This window comes from Lichenostomus cassidix, chromosome 15, assembly GCF_008360975.1.
Source record: "Lichenostomus cassidix isolate B80296 chromosome 15, HeHo_3.0, whole genome shotgun sequence".
Lineage (NCBI taxonomy): Eukaryota > Metazoa > Chordata > Aves > Passeriformes > Meliphagidae > Lichenostomus > Lichenostomus cassidix.
In genome coordinates, this window is record NC_139496.1 from 8,018,039 (window position 1) to 8,043,334 (window position 25,296).

At 43.7% G+C, this 25,296-nt stretch overlaps 1 protein-coding gene and 1 long non-coding RNA gene across 7 annotated transcripts in view; one reads left to right on the forward strand and one right to left on the reverse strand.

Annotated features, from left to right (window-relative positions):
• The window catches only part of LOC146430307 (uncharacterized), a 209,964-nt gene that overhangs the window by 25,818 nt on the left and 158,850 nt on the right, over positions 1 to 25,296 (reverse strand). The gene's annotated exons all lie outside the window — the stretch shown is intronic.
• The window catches only part of HIC2 (HIC ZBTB transcriptional repressor 2), a 79,083-nt gene continuing 67,603 nt past the window's right edge, over positions 13,817 to 25,296 (forward strand). For 2 of the 3 annotated variants that reach the window (XM_085075852.1, XM_085075851.1), the window contains exon 1: positions 13,818 to 14,149. The gene's annotated coding sequence lies outside the window, so the exon portion shown is untranslated. Of the gene's footprint in view, positions 14,150 to 25,296 lie in introns of all 3 variants that reach the window. The other variant, XM_085075857.1, reaches the window with a different exon arrangement.

Sequence of the window (25,296 nt, forward strand, 5' to 3'; positions counted from 1 at the left end):
ATAGAAACAGTGTAGCCCTCCTTTTGATATTAAGTGGCATCTGCACACCCAGGTCTGCAGAAACAGGCATCAGACACTGGAATGCAAAGCATAGGTACCATGGTACAGGGCATTTGTACACAAACATTGAAATGTTCAGTTTGGAAGTAACTGGAAGTTTTCATTCCACAGATTTTGAGTTGCTGTATGAAATGACATGAAACCCACCAAGTTCATGTTCACACACACACAAAAAAATACACGGACAGATGGCACCTTGTGTTTCTGGCAGCGTCAGCAGGTTGGACAAGGATTAAGCAGGTAAGATGAGTGGAACACAGGCTCTGTGACTGCTGCTCATAGAGCTCCCCAGGTAGAATTGACTTGAACAGAATTATGATTCTGTCTGAACAAACCACAGCCCTGTCCTGTCCCCTCCACATGCGCCCTGTCAGGCCTGCAGCTCATTAGTGGAGCAGTACAGGATCCCTGCATTGTCACTCTGCATTTGGCACCTTGTAACTAGAAAATTTCTTTATTCAGCTCTCTCAGCCCAGTCCCCAGCTAGCAAGTCAGTCATGAAAATTAGTTCTTGTGGAAACACAGTGTGGTGATGAGAAGATGCAGGAAGTTAATGACTACTGAACAGTGAATGCAATTGGGGAAGGAAGATGTTAACAGGTAGGATCCTACAACCCTGTAAATCAAGTTCTCTGTCCAACCTGCTACTGTAACTGTGCATTTGGGGTTGAGCACTGATGTGTAAGAATGAGCACAAGCTCTGCAGGACAAGGCTGTGAATCCTGAGCTTCTGTGCAATGGCTCTTACCCTGCATTTGATATCATCATCCAGTAATCATATTTTAATGAGGGAGTAGAACATGTTAATTGTTTTTCTTCTGCTATTCTATATGGCTGCAAATTAAAGGGACACCAGGGAAGCAAGAATTACAGCCCTGTGTTTTAGGATGGTGCACACTTGCTAAATATACAGCTTGAGTGTTTTGTCATAGCCACTTCATTTGTATGATGTGCTTTGTAACCCATAGCTTGTAACAACAACAGCGACAAAAAAATAGATGTATTGCTTTTGTCATTGTGGCACCAAACCGGTGAGGATAAAAGCAATGGATTTAGTATCTTAAAGTGAGTGTACATCAGGAAATGATGTTTTTTTCGTTTTATCTTAACAGCACATTTCCTGGAACTATCTAGAAAAAAGCTGCTAGATACCAGCTACACTCTCGTATTTTAAAAAGAATGGCAAAAAAGGTAAAAATAATGCTAAGGGGAGTTGCCAGGTACAATTCTGGTGCATAACTAATGTAAATTTTTCTTCTGTTATAAATGAAGTATTTGGTTCTGTAAATTCTGACTCCTCTTTCAACAGGTCTACAGTTGATATTCTGGGACACCTTTTAGAATCTTCCAACAAAAACTGCCTGGAGTTTAGTAAATCCTGACAATTAACTAAATTCTTGTATTTCAACTAAGATCTTCCTCCCATGTGCTGAGTCCTTGGCATACCTCAGGCACTACAGAACCTCCTGTCAGGTCTCTTTGGCACTTGCAGAGCTCTTAAAAAACGGATTTCAGCTTGAAGCAAAATTTCTGGTGACTGGTAATGGGTCACCAGCACATGGTGATGGTACCTTGTCTGAACAGCAAAGTAAGGGCTGGCTGCTTGCAGGGCTGCAAGCAAGTAAAAAAAATAACATTAATTTCTGTGATATTTATTTCTGTGTCTAGGACAAAGGAAAGAGACAGCAGGTTTGAACAAAATCTCCCCATAAATATTGGCAATTCTTTAGAAAAAAATACTCTCATTACCCAGGAAAATCTTGCTGTCATATATGACATTAAACACCTGAACAAGTGAATTTCCACACTGCATAGAAGGATTTAGTACTTTCTTACTTTCTGGGAAAGTTTTTAGCAAAGCCAGCAGGCTGGGGCTGAGTACTGGCATGATGGATCTTTTTAGAAATAACTCTTAAAAGAAACTGTGTTCTGCAAGTCCAACCCTTTTACAGGGGAACAAGGACAGCAATGTGTGAGCACTGCTGCATGCTGTAGTGTGGTTTTGTGCCTCACGTTGGCGGAAAAAACAAGTTGATGGTGGTACAATTTGTAAAGCAATTACTGCTCCTGGAATTGATAGTCTGGCTGCTAACTGGGGTCTAACGGAATCAGGTGTTTGATGGCAGCACTGCCCAAACTAGGATAGACAGAGAAAATATTACATTTTGAGCTCTAAATTAGAAACACTGAAGTTTTTATTTGGACTTCAAAGGCTTACATAGAGACCAAAGCAGTGTGAAGCTCTGTGGTCAGTTTACACTAAAAAAAAAAAAAAAATTAAAAAAAAAAAGCAACAATGTTAGATTGAAAAGAAAACAAAAAGTCACTGAATTTGCTCTTGCATGGAAAAGACCACAAGCTCCAGGAGCATTTGCCACTGTGCCATGTGACCGACCTTCCCCGGCCTAAGGATGGTGGATTATCATCAAAGCTATTTGGGCATATGCACATGACCTCACAAAAATGTGCACTAGCAAAAATATACTTTTTCTCAAGCCAAAAAGGGAACAAAATTTTTCATAAAAGAGACCTAAGCCTTGCTCTTTTGCTGGTGATTGGATTAGGTAATGACTAATTAGATGAGGTCATCACTTTCTATGTCATATATATACAGTATTTATGGAGAATTTACTCATTCTAATTAACAGAGTAGAAATAGTTTCTTGACAAACTTAATTTTCCTGAAACTAAGAGTCTTGAATTTGCTCCACTTTTGATCTTTCTTTGGTGGCTATGTTTGCTTTACATTAAAATAACTTCTAACATTCCCATTAAGGATAATCCCTCCAGCAGCCACAGTATGACATTTCTATATTAATCTTTTAAGCATTTTAGAAAAGCAAGGTTTCATGTTTTAATAATCACAGTGTTTTTCTCTGAGGAGTTGTAAAAATTTATGGGGCTTTTCTATCCTATTTGACTTCTACATCTTTAGAGTTTGGTGCTAATGGCCCATTCAGCCTGCTTACTCTTTGACTCCTTTTTTATTTCTTTTTCATCTTCTTACAAAAGAAAAATTGCTTCCGTGCCTTACGCTGTTGCAGATGCTATTCAAGTGGTAAGTAATTTCAATCCAACTGGCAGAAAAAACCTCAGTTCACCCTCATCTCAGAATCACTTGGGGGTCTCCAATGTAGACATATGCATACAAACCCTTTACTTCATAATTAAGAACAAAATGTAGCCAGTTGTTTAAAGCAGGAAGAGCAGCATCATCAATATACATACACACATTTTTAATAGTTTATTGGCTTGCCTTAAAAAATAAAATTTCTTGCTCCAATATTTTATTTAATTCTTGCTTTTTTAGCAGAAAAATAAAAGTAATAGATGAACTGTGTTTATTATAATTATAAGATGACCATAAAAATGGCTTTCCGGTGCCCCTGGAAGCATTTTTGCCCCATACTACCCATACTTCGTTCTGTGCAGAGCCAGGCAGGACATTGCAACTAATAAAAATCCAGCCATGCAATCACACTAACAAAACAAGCAAATTCCTCATGCTGTCACTACGACCTCTCTCACTTCTCACACTCTCCCTTTCTGAAAGCCAAAAAATCTTGGCCCTTTTGGACAAAGTAATTTCCAAAGAGGAGAGAAAACAACATGCCTGCCTCAGGTCAAGATTGCCTCTGGTGATTTCCATTGCTGAAATCCCAGCAGAAGAGGAGATACAGCATCCCAATTAGGCAAGTCTCAAAGCATTTGTGGTTATAGAGAACAAAACCAATATTCTCTGTTCCAATGCAAGAGGAAGATACTTAGTGAGATCAATTTCTTGTGAAATGTTTCACTTGATTTGCACAAGCAGCATTACTATCAGAAACAGGGCCTTACTCCTTACTGAAGCCACCTGTCTGCCCCATAGAGAGCCAAGGGGATCAAAAAAGACAGAGAGGATAAAGAACAGAGCAGTCAGCAGCAATTCAGAATGTTTGGTAATGAAGGAGACAGGAGTTTCGGGGGCTGAGAACACCCACCAAGGAAAGTGTAGTAACTATAAAGGAGTGGGAAAATGTAGTTTCTGTTGCATATTCAGGACTGTAATCAAAGAGATAAGTGCCAAAAGATCTGCAGCATCCAGAAATTGTCAGGGTTGTCTTGCCACAGGTTCCTCAGTGATCTTATCCTGAGTGTTTCATAACAGATCGAATGATAGCTGGAATGCATGTTTAAGAATAGACAAGGAAAAAAGCAACCCTGTTTTGTACCAGAGACTCAATGCCCTGTTCAAAACCAGCAATAAGGGCATGGTGGCAACTCAGTCACATCCAGCAGCATCAGCCCTGCTCAATGCCTGGCAGTCAGCAGGCAGATGGGTCTCCCCTCAGCACAGCTCTGTGATTTACTGCACACACACAAAGCTGGAGTAACTCGAGTGCCTCCTGGATGATTTATAGAGGCGTGGGTTGCTCATCTAAGCAGAGGAGTGGGATGCAGAAATGCTTGTGCTCTAACCAGTTTCCGATGTGGAATCCTGCAGCCCAAGGCATGTCAGGTTGTTTCTCCGAGTCTCTGCAAGTTCCCAAATCTCAGAGCAAAGCCCGTCTTTTTTGATGTGCTATTAAAGGTCCCAGGAGAACAGGGAGAGTTTGCAGAAGTGCCCAGCTGCCCACTCCAGTCTCTTTCCTGCTGTGTATCCAGCTGTCCCCTCGGTCAGCCCCTAAGAGCGAGCGAGTACTTGGTCTGCATGAAGGTGCAGTGATTTCCTTCAGGAGCCTCTGGGAGAGCCAGTGCAGCGTATCTGCTGTGCAGGATGCAAAGGGCAGTGCTGTTGTTCATCTGTTTCACAACCACATAATTCTGGTCCTTCATCACTCCAGAACTTTCCTTTGGCCCTTGTTTGTCTGAGCACTTGGAACAAATATTTACCCTTTTGTTTCTCTATTTGTACAATTACGGGTGTAACATTTCTTGCTCTGTATCCTTCTCCAGTGTTTGTAAAGCCACTGAAAAATGCTACATTTTTACTGACAAGCTAAAGATATTTTTCAGCAAATAGTGTTGATGATGTCTATTGTTTTACTCTTTATGTCAAGTTTGATCTTCAGTGAACATTTTGAATAAGTAGGCTATTACCTGGCAAATATTGTACCAAGGAGTAGGGCCACTATTAAGGTTTAGGACATTGAATTTGTCACCGTAAGTTAAGCAAAAGTTGAAAATATTTTGCTTTGATTCAGCCCAGAGTCCTGCTAGGGATGCCCTTAGCCTGAGAACACCATATGGGTGGTACTGGGTGGCCACTGTGATGTCTTTTGTGTTCCCAGTCAATGATATCTGCAGTTGCCTGTCCCTGCACCATCCTGTTACCCATCACTGGTTAGAGCAGGCTAAAAGCTGCTGTAAATGACACGCTGGCCCAGGGGCAGTAGAAAAGCACCAGGAATTCCTCCTTTATCTGGGTTTTTAGTATGTTGCTTTTTTACTTGCATTGTCCTTAAGCTAAAACAAGAATGCTGCTGGAGATTTGTGCCTGAAGAGAAACAGAAAGGAAAAAAAACCAATGCAAGTACTAAAAAGAGGGAGCAGCAGAGAGTTCCTATTCCCATGTACAACCCCTGAACTGGTACTAGAGATCTGCAAGAAAGTGTCACTCAGCCCTCGGTGCTGATACAGAAAACAATGAAACTAAAGCGCCCCAAACATTCATAACCAGTCCTCTGTCTGTCCCTGAAAAAACCCCAATCTCATGTTCTTTGTCCCCTGAACTATAGTCACCTTGAATTACATGGTAGGAAATGACTGGCCAGGCTTTCCATTGCCGCTGGCACTAATCACAGAAGATGAATATGAACTGACCAATGGTGTTTATAACCTTGTTTAACAATGTCAGGCACTGGGCTGGAGTATGTCTCCCTTTCACCCATGCTATTCCAGTGGCTCCAGCGCAGTAATTTCAGGCTTACACCAGCATCAGTGAAGTCAGGCTCAAATAGAAAAGTGCTTTTAGGACAGAAACATCCAACAACACTTTTGAAAATTAAAAAGAATGGGAAATATCAGAACCCACTGAATTTCTTTGCTCTGCAGCCCAGGTGTACCCAAAAGCCACTTTCCATGAAAACAGCACAGTGCATACTAGAGTGAGAGGGTCTGGCCTCTGAAGCCAGAATTAAACAAAACATGTTTCACCCCTGTACATTTTAAGGAACACTTGAAAAATCACAATAAATACAATCCACATAAGTACCAAACAAGAAAATGTATCTCTGGTGGTAGAGGAACTTTTATCTTGGGTCACCAGTGCCCTGCTGGCACTGTAACATATTTATTTTTTAGCATTCAGTGACCTTTGATACCAGTAACTACTGAGGCTGCCAAGCTGCCCATGGGCTCTTCCATGCCAGTCTTTATCTGCTTTGTGTGCTGGGCAGTCTGGAATTGAACTCTGCCTGTTTGTGAAGAGGTGGGCAGGGGAGGGAGCAAAATTTCTGAGGACTGTGCCCTGTGTGTTCTGTATGTGCCTCTGCGTGTGACACCGACTCTGAGGCCACTGATACTCAGCTAATACACACCTAGGTCTGTGTGCACATATTCAAGGGCCCTGTAGTTTCTTTCTCTTGTACAGCATAAAATGTGGTATTTGCATGGCTGTTGGCTTTAAAGGGAAGCTGCCAGCTGGTCTACAGCATACCCAGTATTCTGGTGTCCACTTTGGATGGAAAAGAGCCTTTTTGTAGCTCTAGTGATTATCTTCTCTAACACATTAATTAAAAGCACTGCTGTGACCTGTCCAAAACCAGAGTGCTCCCTGGGTTTGTACTTTACCCTGGGCAGTGCCAGCTTTTGGGGAGTTTGCACAGCCTTGCTGTACTATGCTTCAATTCTTTTCAGCTAAGTTCCTAGGTTCAGAGGCACTTGTCAGCCTGATCCAGCTGCACCAGCAACAACAGGGCATGGCTGACGTTCACCTAGAACATGTTCTCACTCACTGAGAAAATGCCAAGCTAGGGAGGGAGGAAAAGGTGGCTTTTAGTTAGACCTTCACCAACTAAATCAAGCTAAAATTACGTATGCCCTTTGCTTAAGTGCCACTGCTTGAGAAGCAATCTCATTACGTGTGGTAACATGAAAGCTTAAAAGCATTCAGCTAAAACCAATCCTTCTGCTGTCCCCTGGTCACCAACTGGCAACAAAGCTCCACACTGACACCAATCTGGCAACCTGTAGAGTTTGTCCTCTATTACATTTTGCTTCTATAAGCACAGCTATTATTGGAACTGCTTACTTGACCATATTGCGTGCTTTACCTCCATCTGACAATAATTCATTCTTCCAGCTTGCAACATTAATTACTTATGCATACTATATGCACTGCCTCTCTAAGTACACACACACATTAAGAAAGCCAAAAGATTTTATGTACAGCTGAATTTGGTGGGGGTTTTCTCTTTTATTTTTACCTAATGTGAGGATTAGAAGAGATTTTTAGGTTATCTATAACTTGAATGTCATCACCAGAAATACTCAGAAATGCAGTATATCAACAAATACTGGCTGTCTCTGTGGGTTATTAAAGAAAATACAAAATATAGCTCTGTGTTTCTATGCTGTCCAATGAAAAATAGAAGCAAAACTTCACTTAAATATGTATTTTATGAATGGATGTGTGTACACACACATATATGTACTTACACGTAGACAAACGAAAAATATTGCTTTTAAAAAAAATGTGGTAGTCAGTTTTTTCCCTTAAAAACAATCTACTTTTCTTCATCATTCTGCATAGAGTTGTGTATAGTTAATAGAGAGCCTGACATATCCACACAACAGTTCCTCTTATCCTAAATCAAGAACCCAAAAGAGGCAGGATACATCTCCATTCTCAGGGAATCTTCCTCTTTTCAGTGCCTGCAGAAGAAACCCTGGATAAGCTTGAAGAAGATGCTTAATTTTCCACTGTTAATGGTGAAGTGCTTCCCAAATACATGTTTGCTATTGTACGGAATTGCATCCCATTTCCATTGCTTTCCCTGTCTTCCAGCTCACCAGCCACAATTCTCTGATGTTGCTAATGATGGTGCCTCTTGACTCTCTCATCAGGACATTTCTTTACCATTCTCCGGCTTAAACGACAATTGATCATTAGAGTGAATATTAAACAAGTCCAGTCTTGAATCACTAGAAATCTCCATCCCAATAGCAATCTATTGGTATCTCTCCTTCAGACAATTCCTTACGCATTTTGCTGCTCTTGTACTAATCCCCATCTTCTCCATCTTAATGAATAACTTCCCATGTGGCATCATATCAAATGCTTGACTAAAATCCATATAGATTAGATCTACTACATTTCCCCTTGCTTAGACAATCAGTTATCTCTGCAAAGATATAGTCCAGGACACTTGGCAAAATCAGCATTGTGGTTGCATTTTATCCTGTTTATCTTCTCTTGCTGTCTTTTAAAAAATACACTAAATATGTTAAATATATTTTCCTTCAAAATTCTTCTGAAAGTCTGGGATGGTCTCAAAATCAATGAGCTCAGTGGTTTCTTGCACAACTGTCTGATAATTTTTAAAATAAAAGTATTATATCTACTAGTTCATATTATATCTCCTATATTCAAATCATGCAAGAATAACCTCCAACTCAAAAATTTATTTCAAATGGTTGCTGTCTGTCTGGTAGTACTTCCTTTGGAGTTCTGGGATGAAAATTACAGGTCTCCCTCACTTGAAAAAGTTAAGCCCTTTTAGATTGGTTTTCACCTTTATTGTGATAACTTCCATTTTCTTCCCCTCATTCCAGCTACTCATGCTGGTTTTGCTCCCTTCTTCAACCCCACTGCTCCTCTTAAAAGCTACGGAAAAGCTTCCTTTAGATTTTGGGTACAAAATATCTTTTCCTTCTTCACACTACATGGTAGCACCAGTTCTTTTCTTGTTCCCTGTTTATTTACATGCCTGAAGAAATGCTTCATTTTTGTTTTAATTTCCTTTGACATCTATTTGAGCGTTATTTTCAGCAAATCTCTCATTCTTCAGAACACACACCGGCAGTGGTTTGTTCATCACTTGTTTCCCTTACTCTTATTACTTTCTCACAGTCCAGAGCAGTGATGCCATTGCACAGACTATATCAACTAATAGGGTAGACATAGTTAAATACAGATGTTTTGCAGATAGGTACAGAGTGAACATATTTGCAATGAAATTCGCAGGCCAACAGAAATCAAAGATCTTGTTACAATGGAAGCAGTGTTTTTATCTGATTAGAGCTGCAAAACCCCTTGCCTCAGCCCTGCCTATGCCAGAATGTCTCGCAAAATGCTTCAGCTTCTAGCAACAAAAATAGTGCAAGTTTCTTCTCTTCCAAGGAAATGAAAATTTTCTATCAGAAAGAAAACAACAGAGGCAGAATAGTACCTTGTACAAGCACTAAACCACTAACCTAATTTTTGAAACTGCTACCTTCTGTTGTGTTTGTTTTGGGTTTTTTTTTAAATTGGGTTCTAAACTCATGATTTTTAGCAGAACCCTAACAAGACAAAACAGTGCAGAGCTCAGGGAACCTGTGACCAGCCACAGCATTCAACTAGCTCAGAATGGGGGACCTTTGTGGCAATTTTTAATACCAAGGATTCAGGTTACATTTACTGTTTCTGGTTTTCCTTCATTACAAAAGAATTTCCAAAATTATTTTCTTTTCCTTCTCAGATGTGGAAAAATAACTTGTCGAATTTGTGTTCTATCAAGTTTTGAATTAGTAAATCCAGGAACAGACACAAGAAATTAGGGTATCATAACACAAAGGTCAAAAAGTAATGTTCCGTGCATCATCCGCCAACTGCGGTCAAAAGACCAGAAGCAGCAGTGGGGGAACCAACTAATCCACCGAATGATGAAGGAGCTTTTCTGAGGATGTATATTCATGCACAACACATTTGCAGCTAAGAGAGAAAAGATTTTCCAAACCCATCTTAGCATAAAATTGGAATCTCCTCCATGGCCATTTCTGAGTCTGTCAGAAGAGACCTTCCAGACACGTCTGACTGTAGAGGGGTGTTTCTATGGAGGGGACAGTGAAATAACTTTTTCATTTCCTGAGCTATCACCAGCTGTTCTGGTGCCATTCAAGCACAGTTTCCTGGGTCACTGCAATACCTCACACGATGCTTTTTCAGTTTCAGACTGATGTTCTGGCCCTCAGCGTTTTTCCTGGCGCTGTCAGGACTACCCAACTGCAGAGACAATGAGTGCAAACCTCTGCTAAGAAACTTGGTTTCAATTTATTTTTAGAGCTAAATCAGTATTTATTCTTGATGAACAGGCTGGTTACCCCTCACTTTAACCTTGCTTTCAGACACAAGCTCTAAACTGGCGTTCTCTGCCCTGTATATTTTGCTTCATTCCTTGAACTGCAGTTTCTCGCTTTTCATGTCAGCTTTTCTGCCCAGCTTTACCCATCGGTTCGCTACTGTAAACAACTGTTTTGCCTGCTAGATGGCACTGGCCATCCACCAGCGCTGGGACTGAAGGCAGGTGGCACTGAAGAGCCGTAAGGGCACATGGCCACCCTTTGGTCGTTATTGTGTTTACTTTCTGCAATGGCATTTTCTTTGCTCAGATTACTTCCCTCCTCACCCACAGAACTCACTTGCCACTATAATAATTCTATCCACGTCCTCTTCTTGCTTCTAGGATGAGTATAAACTTGCTGCTAAACTGCTACAAATGGCTGGAACTGCTTCTGAACCCATCAGTTTGTTGAAAACTGAAATGAAACAGAAGCCCTGAAATTTCTCTGGGCTTCAGTCACTGACTTGAATCTAAGTATTTTGCAAACAATAACTTATTTTGGGGGGAATACAATTAATTAAACTTGTCTGCCTGAAAGCAGCATTACAGAGCTGTTTGTCAAAAGGGTACTAAGGGTACAAGGATGGTGTGAAATCTGCTTGTTCTTTGGATTCTTTTCTAAATTCTTTGTACACTGTTAGGACAAAACTCTGTTTGTCATAGCTGCCTTGGATGTGTTGCATTCAATGTACTGATCAACACACCAAGGAGGAAGTTGAAGCTTTCAACTGATTCTGCAGAGCACCCAGCACCATTCACTGCTGCCATCATCTCCATGCTCTTTTCAGCAAAAGTGCTAAAAAACCCACAGTCAAACAAAACTAGAAAATGAAGTTAATAAGTGTCTGTCTGGAAATATGACAAGCCTCTTTCTTTGAAGTATTCATGAGCCCAAACCATCCTTCAGAACATGCCCATTGTGCCACAGTGTCTGCAAGCAGAGTGTTACCATTACCCTTCTAATCAAGCCTTTCACCTGAGCATGCTTCTCTCTGCACCTGAGCAACACGTTTGCTTTTCACACACACGGGCACGTTCCACCAGTGCCAGATGTGCCCACAGTGGGTGTGATTTCTCAGAACTTGAGGGTGTACCCTCTGTTTGGATGGCAAGTTCCCCGGCTGTGGTTGCTTGGAGACATTACAGGTATCATGGTATCTGCCTTGCGTGCCTGTAGATGTTTTCCAGGTAGGTGTGGCCATACTTCAACTTGGCTCATCAGATTCTCCACAGATGTCCATGGTTCTAGTGACAGTGCCAGGTCTAACTTTCTCATTAGTTCTTTTTCAAGCATATAATTATCACGTATGCATGAAGCTGAATCCAGTGCTGTATCACACCATATCATTTTTAGGTGCCAGACACCTAATTTCTATCCTTTTTTTTTTTTGTCTCCTCTCTACTGTAAATGTGTTCATCTCTCCCTTTCCCAAGGGATGCTGCAAAACCAATCATTTCCAAACCTAGAGAAGATTCAAATACAAATAAAGCTTTTTAGACTAAACTTTGTGGTCACATTTTAGGATGTTTCTGTCTGTCTTCCCAACCTTCTTTCCCCTCTTCACTCTCAAAAGTTAACACCTGCCTAGCAAAGTTGGCAGACAGGCTGAAATGCTTGTGCCTCAAGCCATTCCTGTGAAAAACCTGGCACCTTTGTTCAAATGTCTGATGAAAGCGGGTTTGAACAAAGATGTTGGCTTGTGAACTGGCAGGGGCACACAGATTGTGCTGGGGTGGAAATCTTCAGCGGAAGGAAGGAAGATGAGGGCAGATGGTGGCATTGTTGAGGTCTTGAGATGCCACACAAAGATTCACAAAAGTGGGTCTTTCTAAACCCAAATGTCTCAACTTGCCTGAAAAAACATCTATGATGCATTTTGCCCCTGTTTAGATAGTGTAAGGACTTCAGCGTATTTGCCTGCCAATTCCTCTGGCACAGCGTGAAACAAATGGCTACCTACACCTCCCTGGCTATTTGCAAGGCCACTTAGCTTTAAAATACAGCTCACAGAGGCACCACCACTCTTAAATTAACTTTCCTTGGGGGGGAAGAGTCTTGAATTGATCCTTATCTACTTCGCTGGGTCTTGTGCTGACAGTCAGGTTTGCTGTTCTCACCACTGTTAAAGTGTTCTGCTCTTTATTGGGTGTACTGTGAACAAACCACCAGTCCAGACCCTTCTGATATGGCTGTTGTGATTTGCCTTATCTTTATTTGCTCCTCAAGCCACTTTGGTAAGGCTGAAGAAACCATGTCCTGCAAAAACTTTGAACTCTGGATGAGCAACTAGAAAATATCTTTATTATCACGGATGGAGAGCTTAGGCTGCAGCTGGGATCCAGCTGAAGCGCATGCAGACTGCAGGGATCTGCACAGGAAGTGGCTGAGCGAGTCACTGGCATTGTGGCTATTAGGGAATTATTAGACATGTGTTAAACGCAGGCTTAGCTTCACTAATGAATCGCCTTGCTCAGGCTACAGAGAATTTTGGTTATGGGCGCCTGTGAGGGCACAGAAGGAAAGGAAATATCATCTCATACTTGGATCTAATACAGTGATTCCTACATGGGATAGTGGAAGTACTCCTGTGCACAATTACAATAAAAATGTTTATGTGCATTGCTCCTGTTATTATGGATTTATTAGCTACGGAAGGGAGAGAGTGCTACAAAGGGATAATTCAGATTTCTGCACAGTTGTACTTTGCGACAATGGTCAGTCAGATTAAGATGGTATCAGTTCATTTAACATTTTACAAAGTAATCGGTTGAGTTTGCAGGCTGGGCACACACTTAAGTGTAAGCATCTGAGTAGCCCTTCTTACTCAGTGTGATTATTGATGTGCTTTAAGTTAAACATGCATGGAAATCTTGCAGGACCAGGGACGGAAAACACACATAACTTCCCTCCCCCCGATATATTTCCAATAGGTAAATAACTAAAAAAGAAAGGCACAAAGCAAAACTTCAGATTCTATGGGTGCAAAGGCCATGTGTGTACGTGTGCCCTGAATGATGCAAAATGCAGTGACAGACCTTAACACATAGACACAAGTGGCAAAAAGATAATATGCAAATAGTGCTATACATGATGTTCCCTAAATTAGTGTATAAAACTAATTTCAAATTCCAATACATGTACAAGCTATAATCTATATAATTTCTCTTAACACACACTTGAGAGCTCATCAGTGATGGGAGAAATAATCTTAATAAATGCCTTTTTCATTGCTCAAAACCTGGGAGGGAGCAGCAGTATTTGGGTTGCCGGGAGGCAGTGGTCGGGCTCCCGGCTGGGTTTCGGGGTGTGGGTGGTAGGGAAGGGGGGGCGGCTCGGGGTGGGGGAAGCCCTGGCCCCTCGGTGGGAATTACTCAGCTCCCCGTCCCTTTCCCAGCCCCGCCGCGGCAACATTTATTGCAAAAGCAGGAAATTGCTTATTACTAAACTAGCTGGCAAGGGAGCGGAGCCGATGCTGTTCCACACTGGCACAGCACTTGCTTAGCTGCTGCTTTCCCTGTCTCTCCTTGTTCCGCTCTTTCTTCTTCTTCTTCCTCCTCTTTCTCTCCTCTCTCCCTCGCTCTCTCCTCTTCTTTTTTTCATTTTGGCTTCTATTCAAATGTGGGTCAGGGGTGAGCGGCTCCCAACGTCACAAGCTTGCAAGATGGCGCTGGGAGGAAGGCTGTGAGATGAGGAACAGGCTGGTATAAACCGAGAGGACAGGAGAGGGAGAGGAGGAGAGGAGAAGGGGAAGAAAAGCTGCTGCTCCAGATGCAATAAGAAGGTAACGCGGCGCGGGGCGCGGGCGGGGGCGCGGGTCCCGCGGGGCGGCCGGGCGCTGCCGGGCTCCACGGAGCAGCCCAGCCCCGCTCCCCCGCTCTTTATTTGCAGCCCCGGTGATTTGCCCATCTGCACGGGTCCGCTCGGGAGAGTCGCCGGGGTGGCGGGGGTGTCCCCTTGTTCCCTGCCCTGCATCAGCCGTGCCCGGCACCGGCGGTACTTCCATTGAAAAAACCCGAGATGGTTTCTCTCCTTTTGCCCCCCTCTCTCGGTGCCCCCTCCCCTCGCTCTCCGGGCGCGCTGCCCCGTTGCTCTGGGGGCCGGGGCGTGCATCGGTGTGCTGGCCACCGTGCCTGCGTGGGGCTTGCAAACGTCGGTTATTTGGTTGAAGCGGCTGGAAACTTTCCCCCTCCTCCCGTGCCATTTGTGTGTGTGTGTGTGTGTGCGCGCACGGGTGTGCGCTGCCCCTTCCTCGGCGGCGGTGGGGTCGGGGCGGGGGGCCGCAGCTGCTGCCCGCCGGGGCCGGCCGGCGTGGGGCTGACCGCGGGGCGCGCAGGCAGCCCCGGAGCAGCCGCCCGCTCCCCATCCTCACTCGTCCCTGCAAGTGAGCCGTATTGTATTTTGTTTGATTTTATTTTTTCCCCGAAAGGAGGGAGCGGAGCCCCGGGGTGTCGGGGGGGCGTGTTTGTGCCGGGGATCTGGCCGCATTGTGGAGGAGAGGGCAGGAAAGGGGCTCCCGGGACTTGCATCGCCTCCTTCCCCCCACGCCGTGGTCCATCCGCCGGGCTGCGAGGCGACGAGCCAGGCCGGCATCCCCCAACCCCAGCGCCGGCCCCAGCCCCACCGAGCACCCCCTGCCCTACCGGGACCGCGGTGAACTTTTGCCCTGGCTCCCCCCTTCCCCGCCGCCCCCCTCGGCCGCTCGGGATCGCGGAGGGAAGGACCCGCCGGCTCCGCTCTCTCTGCCCGTCGCTGCGGGTCTTTGGCTTTTGTTACGGCCCCATCTCGGACGCAATGGACGGAGCAGGATCGCGCACCCTCCCGCGGCCGGGGGCTCCCCGGACCCTGCTCGCCGGCTTTGTGCCCCGCAGGAAATGCGCGCTCCCCGGCCGCGCCAGCCAGCGCAGCGCTGTCCACCCGGTTTAAAAAAAAAAAAAGAAATTGTACGTCCAGGCTGGCAATATTGTTGCCGAGGCCCTCGACATCGCGATTGAGGGACCCGGGAGGGTGGGTCGCTGCCCGCCGCTGCCCGGTCCCGGGGGCACGGCGCCGCGGAGCCGGACCGGGCTCTGCATCTCCCGGCGCGCCGGTGCCGGTGCCAGCTCGGCGGCGGGGGGAGCCGGGCTTTTTGTGTTTTTCTGATTGCATTTAAAAGCAAAGCAAAGCCGGCGGGGGGAGTGGGGGCGGGGGAGGCTGCGTGCCGGCCCCCTGCGCGGTGCGCGGCCCGGGGAGCCCCGCAGTGCCCGCAGCGCCCAGCCCGCGCCCGGCCCCTTTGGTACGGGGCGAGAGCCGGCGGGGAAGTCAATTATTGACTTCTGCTTGGCCGGGTCCCAGGTGGAAGTGGGCACGGCGGCGGCGGGCGGCTCTCGGCGCGCCCCCCGTTATCGGGGCCGCCAGCCGCGCTCCTCCCGGGGGCTCCGCGGCCGCCGGACACCGCGCCCGGCCCCGCCGCCGCCCGGGGAACGCGTATGTATCCAGCGGGTCTGGGCACTCGAAACTTTCTGCTGCGAAATCCGCAGCCTTTCAGAACTCGGGTGGCCGGGGCACTTCCAGAGACGGGTAACTTGGCGTTAGAATCTGCGAGTGGGGCGGGGGTATATACACCTTTACACAGAATTAAAGAATTATAGATGGAACCAAGTGTTCTAGCAGACGGTTACCAAAATCACTCAGAATATTACTTAGCTGTTAGAATAAATCTGAGACAACAGCCAGAAACTAGTTGTTAAGAGCATCAGAATTACATTCTGTTAATGAACTGTCCTTTGACTGAAACTGGTTTAAATTTGTTGCGGAATGCTGTTTATATTTGAATAGCTCCCATGTTTTTCCAGAAATTAAGGGGAAAACAATATGCAATAGTCACTTTCATTGGAAAATGTCAGAACTATGAGCAGATGTTTGCTGTGCTTGATAAATACAGTGTATAAACAACTAATATTTCAAGATGACTTACTACTATTTTTTATTACTCAGAACTATTGTATATACTACAGCGGCTCTGGAGAGAAAGCAGTAAATGACTCCTTAGGATTTCACAGCAAATCTACATAAGGAAAATGACATATGGAAAGAAAATTGACTTATTTCCACAACTGCAAGTGGCCTCCTTTTTGCGCCTTTTCATTAGCAATCTAATCCTAAAAGCATTAGGAGCAATTATTTGCAGTGGTGCCTGACATTCTAAGTCTAATTATTTAAATCAGTTTAACTTTTGATGGTTGACTCATTAGGTCAAATCTGTGTGCCCTTTGTTATATTTATTTAAAAAAAAAAAAAAAGGAGGGGAGTGGGGTCTTCAAACTTGCCACCTGCTACTGACATATCATTTTAGCTCTGGAGGAGATCAGCATTAAGAATAAGCAACCTCTTACATTTGTTACTTTCCATTCTAACATGGGTGAGGACACCCCCTGTAAGTGCCTTGTTCTTTGACATCTAAAATGCATTGCTTAATCACGACAGACTGGCGTGGCCGCAGGAGCATAAGCAGGAGGAACGGGAGAATATGAGGATATGGCAGGTTTTCCTTGTGTCATGCTTCCTAATCTACGTGAAATGCAGATGAGATGCACCCACATAAAAGGAATGATTTTTCAGTGTTTGGGGGGAAAAGCTTCTTCCAAGGATCTGAGAGAGCTCTAAATCTTTAATGCATAAAGAAATAGCTCACGTTAGTATTCACATACGTTTCTGGGCAGAATGACTTATGGATGTGTAGATAGTAATAAGTATTGCAAGATGCTTGAAGCAGTTGGTATCACGTGATGAGCTGTAGTGTCAGTGCTGAATTGTTTGGCAGAAGCCAATGTGTGACAAGGGGTGGGGGGAAAGAGGAGAGAAAGAGAAGGTGAGAGGCCTTGTTCCAGAAGGGTACATGTTCAATTTATTTTGATTAGTTGTTTAAAATAACTAGAAAACAACCCAGTGCTAAGCAGTTTGGCTGTGGAATGGATTTAAACTCTCTAAAACAGCCACTGCAGCCCAAAATTGGTGGTCACAGCACGAAATTTGAAGTTGTGAACAGCAGATCTTACAATGAAAGTTCTCGTTTTCTGCATCTTTACAGACCATAGTCATGAAGAGTCGTGAAACATAAACTGTATATTGTGCATTCCTTTGACCTTGCAGAAAATAGTATGTGGCTATTCTTTGAGCTCCTACTGCCTTCTAAGATGGTAGATGTAGAGAAATGGGATAATGTTTGAATACCAAGGTGCATTTGCCTTCATATCAGAACTCCTGTTTGTGCTGACTGCAGCATTTAACCCTCTCATCCAGTCTGATGAACATATCGTGGCTTGACAGGCAGAGGTACTGGTAGGAAGAGGTTGTCATGTTTTCTCTACAGAAAACCAAGTTTTCTATCCCCTAACCAAATCTGACTACTAAAGTGTATGCACAACATTGTAGTTTCTGCCAACAGCCAGGGAAGAACGTTGCCACAAAGCAGCATTTCAGTGCTGCAGGAAATGTGGTGTTGGAGAGGGAGAAAGCAGAATCACATTTGTGACATAGCCATTATATTGGCTGTATTGTGACAGGCGAAGCTCAATGGGAAGGGACCATTTCAGCATCAGCAGACATGCCTTCCCTGCTGGGCTTGGAGAAAAATTAACAGGGCTCAGCTGTGGCATTACAACAGCAGAGTGTCAACCCAACCATATGCAGGAGAATATATTTTAAAAAATAAAGATGACTTCTTTGGTTTGGTGCAGATTGAACACCAGTGACTGAGCCACTAGGGCTGCTTAAATTGGTTTTTGTCTTGCTGTAGTATCAGGAGCAAGGACAATGCATTGCAATAGGGATTTCATTCTGATGTGCAGTAGCTCACTGGCAAAGAGACTGCAGTGGTTTGTTCAGGTCTCTTGTAATCAGCGGTGACAGTGTTCTTCCTTCTCTCAAAAGCAGCAGAACAATGTTAAAAAGATGTTCCTGAGAGTTGTATTTTCTTGTTCAGTTAGCATCTTCAGGTTCCAATAGGATGCCTGTATTAAGCTGGGTTTCTTTCCTTGAAGCATACCTGGATTATGCTAGCTGTCCAAACTTGTAAGTTACTCACGCTCCTTGTTTGTAATTCCTGGAAAGAAAATTCACCCTCCAGTGTTGGCTCCCACAAAACAAGGAAGAAATGAAACAGTGAGGTCAATCCTGAATTTTAAGCTGATACAAAATGAGTTGTTACAATAGCTGTAAAGGAGGAGGCTACAAGACAGCAATAGCTGTACCTGCTGTAAGTGACAGGTGGGAGAAATTCTGTTCTTTTTCATCTGTGTTTGGATGACGGCCCAGTGCTGGCCACAAACTGCAATCCAGGATTAATCCTCACATAGTGTTTTCTTTCTATGTATCAGATTTCTCATTTTGTTAATAAGCACAGCCTAGCATGCACTTCAAGTCAGCTGTTCTGGAGTGGAAGCAACAGGGTTTTGCATTATTGAAATGACGGCTCTCATGCTTTCCTAGAGCCTGTATTGTTTGACCAGGGCAGGGTGGAGGGTGATCCTTGTAATCACAAATCCTAAACAGGGATTCTAGTTACTGATTTTACTTAATGGAAGGGGGTGGGGAATGTAGTTTATCCAGGATTACATATGTATTATATCACATTTTTGGATGTGCACCGTGCGGATTTGAAGGGGCTAAAGAATGATCTTTTAAACTGAAAACCTCAATCAGGAGTTCGGAAATGGACCTGTTGTAGGAAGCTTCCTTCCCTTACTCTCTTGCTAATGGAGAAAAGACAAACTGAGCTGTCCTGCAGAAAGTGTCAGAAGGCACATGCACTGGCAGCTAAGCTGGGAGAGGAACTCTGACTATAAGAACAGTTTAGAGACGTGCATGGATTGATTTCCCGCTCTAAACAGTCATCAGGCAACTCTCTCAATAAAAGCATTCCTGAAAACAGGGTGAACTTCTTGCTTCTGTTGCTATGTTTTCTGAGAGATCTGTGCTGGGGCTAGGAACAACCCCCTCTTGTTCTTCCAGCTTTAGATACTGGATGGAAAAACTTGCCAATGTTGTCCTTGCCCAGGTTCTAGATGGGAGGGAGGAAGCATTTCATGTCAGTACGCTGGCCTGAGGCATTTGTTGTCCTTCAGTCCCCTGGGTAAAGGAAGAGGAGATGGCTTTCCATAATATATCAGTTTGTCCTATCCACTCCCTTCCCCCACTGAACCAAACACTGTGCAAGATAAAATTGTCTTCAAATCAGTCTTTTGCAGTGAGTGTAAAAAGAGATACCTGATGGAGTGACTGGGAAGAGGCCTCATGGTAAACAACCTGACTCTGCTCTTCATGCTGGGCTAGTCCCATTGGCTCCTGGACCCCTTTAAGATGATAGGAGTGTACAGCAGATTCCTTCCCCTAAATGTGTGCTCATTTCCCGTTGTATAAAGAGCCATTCAGTGAGTGGATTCAGTTTTCTAGGAGTCACATAAAGACACTGCCATGTAGGACTGCACTTACTGCATTTCCATCTGCTGTCAGCATGCCACCAGCAGTTTGACAGTTTGGAAATCTTTTCTCTTGTTCAATAAAGAACAGAATAGAGTCATTTGCATTGCCAGTTTTAACTGAGAATTGAAATCAGCCAACAAGAAACCCTATTTTAAAGCTTGCTTTTTTGTCTATGTGGTAGTTAGTCTTCAGCAGAAAGACTGGATCTCGCTGGTCTGTATTAAAACATGTTGATGTGCAACTAAAGTAACTTTAAAGTAAATTTCATGTTAAACAGAAGGACAGGGTTTAACACATTCAGACTATGATTCAACATGCAAATCACGAACAAAATTAATTTACTACGTTATTGTTTCTGAGAAGTGACTCAAGCAATTTCTTATATAGCATTAAATTCAATGAAATGTTAAACCTGAATATTTTTGCAATGTTAAATAAAAATGTTTGGAAAATACTTTCTTATCAAAATACTTTCTGATGACCTCCTGAGGTCCCTTCTTATGTGACTTATTCTGTGATTTTTATTCAGCTCCAATTTAAATGCAAAGCGAAGGAAGTGTTCTTTGAGCAAAAGTGATCTGATTATTTTCTAGTTTTGTTGCTCTTTTGTGAGTTTGGAAGTAGCAGATACTAGTTTCTAACACCTAGATTTCATTCGGAGGGAAGTAAGCTTTCCTGCCCTTCTGCCCCTCCTCAAATCTCTGTTGCTTTCTGCAGTCTGAAAGAAGTGGCTATTGAACTAAACTGAAAAACAGCCTCTCTGTCCCTTTGCAAGAGGCTCCTGGTGCCAAGGGTTAGTTGACTGCCCAGAGTGGATGAAACAATAAAGTAGTGGCTTTTGCTATGTAGGGACAAATTTTCCTCAAAACTTCACTAGGAAACTCATACAACTAAAGAATTATTTTTTTTAAACAGGAGCTGTTTAAAAGTAAGTTTGAAATTATGCCAGTGTATAGAGAGCCTTAAACTTGTGCTGGTTTTATTACATGTTGTTTCCCCTAGCCCTGGAAGGGTGAAGTGCTTTGTTATTCCTAGTTTCTGTTTACCTTTATGAAGTATCCAGAACAGTCCTCATGTGGACCTTTTTGCATCAAACTTTTCAAGTCCTTGAAAAAAGCTCTTTGTTCTTTTCTAGGCAGCTCAAATGTTCTTTGATAATGTGATATTAGTGACACGATTATGGCCATTCTTCAAAGAAAACCATGGATGTCCTTCTAGGCAGGGAAAATATCTACCAAAGTTGTAGATGGCAAGGAATCCATATCCATTTATAAAAATGATAAATTTGTGTGCACAGCTATGAAGTGTACATAGTTGGGAATATAGTACCAGAATGCTCAATAATGGGAGTTTTGGCATGAGAGTTGTCTTGAAATTCTTCAGATGTCAGCAGACTGATGTTTGGCTGAGTGTTTTTTAAAGTAATGTAAATTATGACTTGAAAATTTTACCCAGAAAACTCAGTTATAAGCACTTGCTTTTATGAATTGATGCAGTGATTTGCCCACATTTAATTCTTCTGAATGAGTTTGTGGTCCAAGGAACTCTGCTTCTATCCCTGATTTAAACTTTCCACGCAATGGTCGTGAAAGAAGTTAAGCAACTTCAGTTTTCCTCATCTTTAAAGTATAGAGAATACAATGTCCTTTGTTTGTTTTGTGTATTTATCTCATAAATGCTCATCATATTTAAAAGTTTGCATAATGGGACCCTGACCTTAGCAATAGCCTGTAAATGCTGTCATCATACACATAATTCTAATAAAACTTCAAAATGGTAAAGTTGCCAAAAGACTAACACTTTCAGATTATGCAAAACCCACCACGGGGGAGAGAGGCTAGAGAAGAATTCTCTATAGTCCTTCAGTAATGCTACATTTCTTAGTCTCCACTGTACCTTATCAAACGAGGCTTTCAAAATTGAAATGAAAATTGAAACACGCCAGCTATTAAAATTACTCACTTTTTGCTACAGTGTTGGAAATATTAATAAGACTGTATTCCCCTGCTGTGAGCACTGGGAGTTTTCGGAAGGCCTGTTCTGCACCGTCAGTCTCTTCCTGGAAATAAGTAAATGCCTCTAAATAATCCCCTTCAGGATGCACCAAGCAGCAGCTTGTATTTTTGTGTCTTCCCTCCCCGGGTTGCATGGTGCAATGCCAGCTCACGGCGTGACGCAACAGTCTTGGAAATTCTTGGAAAAGCACTTCCGTTTGCTCTAGGTAAAAATTGTGTTGGCAGCAAAACTGACTCTGCTGTTTACAAGCTGGCAGCATTCTTAAATGAACTCCAAGAAAAGCAGTTTAATGTATGCGGTTCTGTGTATCCATCCAAATGCAGAGGTGTTTGAGACTGTTGGCCTGTTATTATGGGTGGTGCCTTGGAGAAGGAATGTCTTGAGTATTTGCCCAAGTGTGGACCTCTTTTTAGCAGCTGTAGTCAGCTGGTTTATTCCAGTCAGGCTGGGTCTCCCAGTTTCTGCTTGCTGCTTGTAAGGTGATGGGTTTAATTGCTGTATTGATATTCCTCAGCTCCTGAGTGAGGGAAAAAGTGACCCAAGTGAGGAGAGAGGACCATCAGCTTCATTCTGACAACCTCTGTTTTGGTGGCTAAAACAGAGCTGAGTATGAGAATTTGTTTGCCACTGATATGTTGTTTGAATCTGGAAAAACAATTTCATCTGTCTGTACCTCTTCACCTCTGCCTGTGTGAGGCCATGGTATTTTGAAGATGGGCTGAATTCCCATTAGCATTTAATGAACAGAAAATAACAATACTAGCTGCTATTGTCTAATATTTCACCCTGTTAATCGTGCAAGAGGATTTCAAGCTGAATGCTCTACTAATAATTCAGTGCCTTGTAAGTGGAATCAAATGCAGAGAAAGCTAGTACCTTTGCTAGAGCTGTAGTAATGGAAATCATGCATGGAGGTGTAACTAACCATAGGGGACAGTCATGGAAGGAAAATATATTTTAAGGGTCCTGCTGAAACACTGATCATTGGAGTATGGAATTAAAATATTTGCCTATCCAGAAAAGAGATTCTTTCCACTTAAAGATCTCAAAATGCTTTCATAATTAGTAATCTGTGACTTACAGCTGTATCTCTGGCGTATTCATGTAACCTTTTTTGAGATGTTTATATAACTTCCTGAAAGCTGCACATGGGTTCTTCCTTAACGGAACAGAAGCCATGGGCATAGCCCAACAGTCCTGCTTCCATTCCCATTAGATGCCAGTGACAGATTAAACACCTCAGTTTCTCTGTTTCACTTGTAATAAATAAAACCTACGTCTCCTTTCCAAATTTTGAGAGTTCATATGAAGTAGGACCTGGGCTACATGACGCCAACTGTTCTATTTCAAGAGACGTATCAGTAGTTTTCTACCAAATGCCCAGAGCATCTAATACCATATGCCAGAGGCTTGGGATGTTCCCCATCCATTAACTGGTTGGACAAGAAAGGGGGAAAGGAGTCCAGGTGAGTTCAAGCAAGTTTCCATGTGCATCTCTGCTGCCATTATTCAGAACATTTGCCTATTTGTGCTTGCTTCCTCTGTGGTTACACATGGGCTTCTGCTACCTCTGTGTTTATCTAAAACAGCTTGGGTTGTACCCTCACCAAAAACTAAAAAACCCAAAGCACCCTCCCTAAAACTTCCTGGAGCAAAAGCAAAACACATCCCCTTTTGAGGTGGAGGGGAAGCCACTTCATTTCAATGGCTTTGACCATCAAAAGTGGTGAGTGGGAGGGTATCTGACAGTGTTAGCGCTGCAGATTGACTGGCTGGGGTCATGATTTTGTAAGTGAGAAGGTAGCAGCTGTTCTTTGAGGCATGCAGGATGCAGCATTTCAGGGGAACTTGCAGATTTTTTTTTTCCATAAGAACTGCTCCATGCTGTGCCAGGCTGCTGTACCCTGCTTCCTCTGTGTCTTAGGAGGGGGGAAGGGGCTGTGTGCCAGTCAGGAATGCTTCTGATGGCACAGTGAAAGCCAGTCTGCCTCTGCTGAACTTCCACATTACTGGAGACTAACCAGTCAAGTTTGTTGCTTTAAGTTCCCAGTTTGGTAAATCTTCAGGGAAGGAAGGAGGGCAGCATCTCCAGTGAAGTCAGTGTAATGCCAGGATGTGGCATTTCTGTAATTTAGTGCCTGTTGTACTGTTTTAACAAAATGCTTGACATTAGAGAAGTGGAAAGGTAGTATGAACGTGGTGGTTTTGCAATAAAATAAAAAAATGAACAGTGCAAATTGGTTGTTGGTCAGATCACAGTCTTCAGGGAAAAATGTCTTTAGTAGATGTCATTGTGAGGCTAACACTGCACTTGGTACCAAAAATTAGATTTAATACTATAAATGGAGATAAAGCACATTGCAGCTGACAATATACATCCAGACCATGTCCCCAGCTAAAAAGCTTGCAGTGCAAGGCACAAATAGGTGCTGTATAGATAACTGGCTGGGGGGTCAGATTCTGCAAATGCTTACTCAGGCACTTTGCTTGAACTCGGTGTGACTGCTGGAGTAAGAGCTTGCACAATCCAGCCCTAGGAGTGGGGCTGCAGCCTTAGAGCTGTTGGGTAAAACAGAGCTGCTTGGGGGGTTTATTTATTTTCCAAGTGAGGTGAGGCTTTAAGTAGAAGCCTGCTTCCGACCCTGACTTGCATGTCTGTTTATTTGCTGTAATCACCTGTAACCTAAAATTGCAAAACTCCTGTGGATACACTAATGATGCCTTTGTAAAGTTTCCCTAGCAAAAATTCAACTGGATTTTAAAAGCACGTGCGTCTTTCAAAACACGTAGCTATAAAGTTCAGTCCTGCCAGCCTGGTGGGCTGAGAACATTTTGGAAAAGGTCAGAGGGCCACATTGAATGCAATGGGTTCAATTTCCCAGGTTGATTTGTTGCCTGAGCTCTTTGAAGGGAGTAGAGCACCTGCAAATCCCCTTCTGGGGATTCCCTTAAAATGTGGGGAAGCCTCCAACAGGTGTGTGGAGCTGGCATGGCCTTGGCCCAAGGTGGGAGAGGTGTGGCTGGGACATGTCTGAACCTGCACTTGGGCTGGGGCAGGGAATCAAAGAGGCTGTAAGTGGTAGCTGTTCTCAGCTCCTCTCATTCCCCTGAGCGCAGGGAAGGGATGCTAACCTTCACCAGACGGAATTCAGAAGCTGTTCTCCCCAGTTCTGCAGCCTGTTCGGAAGTAGCGGTGGGCAAGGGAGTTGCAGCTGCTTGTCCCCCCCTCTGAGAGGCAGCGGGTTGGCTGCTGGGGCAGATGCTGACTAATTGTATCAGGGAAGAAGTGGGAGGCAATATAGCTGATTCAGATCCCTGCTTCAAAAACCCAGAGCCTGGCTGAGTGAATGCCTGATTAATGTATTTTCTTCTCAGATTCATTTGCTTTGAGGTCACAGTTCAGAGGCTCAAGAGAAAACAGGCAAGACATTACGAGTCTCACTGGATGTGTCA